The sequence below is a fragment of the Limulus polyphemus genome, unplaced genomic scaffold (assembly GCF_000517525.1).
Source record: "Limulus polyphemus unplaced genomic scaffold, Limulus_polyphemus-2.1.2 Scaffold432, whole genome shotgun sequence".
NCBI classification, from domain to species: domain Eukaryota; kingdom Metazoa; phylum Arthropoda; class Merostomata; order Xiphosura; family Limulidae; genus Limulus; species Limulus polyphemus.
Window position 1 is genome coordinate 382,472 of NW_013666042.1, and position 4,906 is coordinate 387,377.

Below are 4,906 nucleotides of genomic sequence, written 5' to 3' on the forward strand. Positions count from 1 at the left end.
TTTTTAAGTGATTTATGGTAACTAGGGGATGAAATCTGCATAAGTAGTTGTTAAAAACAAGGTTAAAAATAAATTAGTTAATACACCATATGTACAGTTGAGAGTTATTGTAAAAAATCGGTCATTGTTTAAATATAATATAATAATAAAAGCATAAGTCAGTTAAAAATAATTTGATTTAAAAGGTAAGCATTGTAGTTGTATCTCATTAACGAAAGTTTCCCACATGCGTACAGTAAAGGTAGAGTAATGTGTTACATGATCGTGACAGTTTTGTATACATGCTTCATTTGATTTTCGGGTCACTGTAAAATTTCGAACATTTTAATTTTATTATTAATTATCATAGGATGAAATCGTTAGAAAGTACATATTCGCGGCTTACGATATTTCCAAAAGCATTAGGCAAGTGTTCTGAAGCGGTATGTAGATAATTAGGATCATTATGATTAAGTTAACTTAAGGCTAAGCCTATGAAAAGGGTAAGTCTAAGTAAGTAGATATTATATACATACGTACATACATATATGTGTGTGTATAATAATTTGATATTAAGATTTTGCGTCACATCTTTTATTCACCATCGGTAGTTAATGCGATTAGTGATATAATTTATAGTTATACATTGTATTTGTACATTAACGCATAACGTTGTCCCCATCACTGGAATCCAAAGTTTTTACCTGATTAAATAAACTGACTGGAAATTGGCTTGAAACTTAAAAATAAAAGTGTGAAGAGAAAGTATGATTGATGCTTGAAATATTCTTGCTATCAACAGATTATATTTGCTGAGATTGACATAACGGATTATTCGATATTTGACATAACATAATATATAGGGACAAGAGACCTGTTGGTCCAACTAATGATCTAGGCTCTCCCATCCTCTATACTAAACTAAAACTATTAAATTGAAATAAATATAAAAACCTGAAAGCCAGCTCTTATCATTCATGTGGTTAAATTTACTGTCTCCACAACATCAGAAGGCAACCTGTTCCAAAGGCCAACCACTCTGTTAGTGTTAGATGACTCCTACCCTGCCAAATTTAAATTTATGCTCACAAGTCCTACCATTCAGTATGAAAAAAAGATGATGCATCAACATTATCAATTCCCTTAACAATCTTAAACACCTCAGTCAGATCCTCTCTAACTCTTTCATTTTACAAGAGAAATCAGTTTATCTTATCTTATCCTTGTATGAAAACCTCTCCATTCCAGGTGCCATACTAGTAGCCCTCTTGTGAACCCTTTACAACAATTCAATGTCCTTTCTACGGTAAAGAGCCCAAGACCGAACGTGATACTCCAAATGTGGCCTAAACGGTGAGTCCCTCCCTGCAAATGCAATGAAATCATACCCTCTTTAAACTTGTATTCAATATTTCCGTAGATACAACCTAAAATCCTATTTACCTGGTGATGGTTTCTTAGTCCAAAGGCACATTACTCCGAAGGTCCAATAGTCTGAAGATTTTTCTTTTTTAATAGTTAAAAGGTTAAATTGTTTGTTTGGTTAAATTGGTGACATTTTATGACAAAAACACCCTAGTACAAAACCTAAAAGATTGCAATTTTTCATGAATGGATAATGTTTATCATCATTTCTTCTAGATTATTTTCTATGATGCATGTATATTGGTAGCTGCAGATCCTGCATATTTATGCATCAGGATTGGATTTGGGAATCTAGCTCTTCGAAGAGAATTGACATTCAAGATTCTTATTCTATAGTGTAGTGGTAATGAATGTTATATCCTCAACTCATTAAACATGTTGAAAGCTTTCATTCAATAAAATTATTTTGACACCGAGCTGTTGCAAATAAGCTGTACACCACAGTGCCAATTTCAACCAACTATTTCTGTTTTTTGTATTTAAAATGAGAACAAACCATCAGGGGTGACTTTTCTCAAAATTCTGCTAAGATGTACCCCTTAAACTTTTCATTTCAGATTGCATTCATTGGTTATTTACCTAAAATTTATTTATTCATTCAGTTTTGACATATATTGCAAAAATCTGTGAATATTGGGTCTTTGGAATACTGGGTGATAGCTATTTGCCCGACCATTAGCAACAACACACTGCTTGGATGGCTTAAGAGACTGATCAACAACTAAACCAAAATCTCTTTCTTTTATAGCACTGTTAAGGTTATTCCCATCCAAACTATACTTATAATTTCAATTATGATAACCCATGTGCATTATCTTGCATTTATTATAACTAAAACATATCTGCCATTTTTTTGCCCAACTCACTAAATGATCTAAACCCTATTATAAAGCAGCAGCCCCACAGCCAGCAGCACCCAAGACCTTAATATCATCAGCAAATTTAAATAACTTATTGACCAGTCCTTCATCTGTGTCATTAATGTAAATCAAAAACAGCAAATGTCCTAAGACTGAGCCCTGAGATACCCCACTTGTGACATTAAGCCAGTTTGACTGAGCTCTATCCAGCCACTCTTCAATCCAGTTACATAAATTATCCCCCACACCTATAGTTATAACTTTTTTACCAGCCTTTTATGTGACACTTTGTCAAATGCTTTCTGAAAATTCAAATACACCAGATCTAAACCATTACCCTCATCTACATAAGCAGTGAACTTTTCAAAGAATCTAATAAGATTTGTAAGCCAAGATTTTCCCTTAGTGAAACTATGTTGATTATCCAATAAAATTCTAAACTTTGTTAAATGACTTTGCAAAGCATCTTTTATCAAAATTTCCAAAACTCTTCCCACAACTGATGTAAGACTAATAGGCCACAACTGAGGGCCTATAATTATCACCTTCTTTGAAAAGAAGAGTAACATTAGCTAACTTCTAATCCTCTGGCACTTCCCTACTATTCTTGGACATACAAAAAAAGATAGTAGCAATTGACCTCATTCATAACCCTTGGGAAATGTTATCTGGCCCAGGACATTTACTATTCTTTTAAATTTCACAATTTTTTTGTAACAAGCTCAGAATTAATGTGATTATCTTGTTTGGTCTTGTTTTCATCTATCAGGTGTTCAAGATGAGGAATAGTCCTGGTGGTTTGTGGCAAATTCCCACTAAAAGCCTTTTCCCTTTATATTTGCTAATAGAAACCCAAATGGATTCAGTCTCCTTGCTATTAGCATGTATATCCTCAATTTCAACAGAATGTAACTCACATTTTACATATAAAGTCATTCCCTACTTAACACACTATCCTTATTAAAAAGCATATAATCCTCTATTTCAAAGAAATTTCTGTCAACAAAATTATTTACATGTAACCAAGTTTCAGTTCCCATTACATCACAATCCTCTTTTCTGACAATGTGATCTCAAGTCATCTATTTTATTTTTTATTCTTCTAGCATTACAATAGTGAAATTTATTCTGCCCTTTAAAGTACTTTCATATTTTATTCCTACTTTACACTTTTCTCTACATTTCATTTTTTATGCAGTTAGTTCATCTTGGCCCTGTAGTTTAAAGCTGCTCTTACAGCAAAATTAATGGCCCTTGCAAACAAGCCATCCTTTACCTATTTAAATGTAAACCATTGATTCCAAAAGCTTTCTTTTACCATTGACTTGATCCCACAAGTCTAACCACTTAGTCTGCTTGTTTTTATATTAATGTAAGCCTAGCATTTAGCCTTAATGATCTACTTATAATTTCATCACCAGATTAAGTCAAATGCTATTAAATTGGAACAAGCTTACAGTTTTAAGAGAAATGGGAAACTCGAGTTTTGTAGATTTACAGCCAGCTACATTAGCAAGTATGAGACTTGGTTCAATTCATCATTTACAGCAACATCATACTACAGTATACATTGAAACACGTTGCATACTATACATGATATAATTCCTGGATTTATTAATGTATGCTCTTTTTTTTATTCAAGAAGTTAGCTACCTAATGATAAAATCCACACACACTCCATTGTATATTAAAAGTTGTGTGGGACTCTTATAAAAAATGTACATAAGGATAGTAGTGCTTTGAAAAGTAATTTAACAAAGATTATACTTTTATTGGATACTCAGTATAGTTTCACTTGGGAAATATCTTACCTTACTAATTTTCTGACATTCTTTGAAGAGGTTGCTGCTTATGTAGATGAGAGTAAGGGTGTAGATTTGGTAGATTTTGATTTTCTGAGAGCATTTTATAAGATGTCAAATAATAGGCTTTTTGAAAAAAAAGAAATTTCTGTAGGAATGGGATTTAATTTAGCCCATTGAATACAAAAATAGCTGGATGGAAGAAAGCAGAGAGTTATAACATGATCTTTAGGGACAAGAAGGAACATATTGGGCAATCTTGGCTGTTCCATCCTCTAAACTAAAACTTAACCGTTTAAACATGGGTACCCCTTTAAATACTTTTCTGCACCCACCTTCAACAGATTTGTTTATACATTGTAACCTACAAGTAGATGATACATATACAAGTGTATAATCATTAGCAAGAGCTCAATTTAAACTATAATCCTATAATGGTTATTTTGAAATTGGTGTGCACTTGTCGTCACGGAGTACATGTAACTGAATGTTGTATTTTTGGCTGCTTGATCGACTATAGCACTTATGGTTGTTTCTTACCTAAATATGTTATAGTTACAGGTACAGTTTAAATTTTATTTAAGTCTTACTATTATATTTTAATTAATTGTGTATTAGTTATGTTTTAAAAAAGCATAATTGAAAGGTTTAAACATTTTAAAAATATACATCATACTTTGCGTCTGTTCTCAAGGTTTCCGATATTAAATGGTGCACAAAGATTTTGTTGAAGGGTTGTGCGTATCTGCCAGAGACTCTGTAATATACTGTTGACTTGTGTTGAGATGAATAGTAAGTGGTAAAGGACAAGAAAGGAAAATAAAACATTAAAAATTAACT

The 4,906-nt window shown here is 32.4% G+C and overlaps 1 long non-coding RNA gene across 1 annotated transcript in view; it reads left to right on the plus strand.

Moving 5' to 3' along the window:
- Positions 1 to 201: 201 nt before the first annotated feature.
- LOC106458233 overlaps positions 202 to 4,906 on the plus strand; it is a 12,391-nt gene continuing 7,686 nt past the window's right edge. The window contains exon 1 of the long non-coding RNA XR_001290762.2: positions 202 to 422. This is a non-coding gene — a long non-coding RNA (uncharacterized LOC106458233). The remainder of the gene's footprint in view (positions 423 to 4,906) is intronic.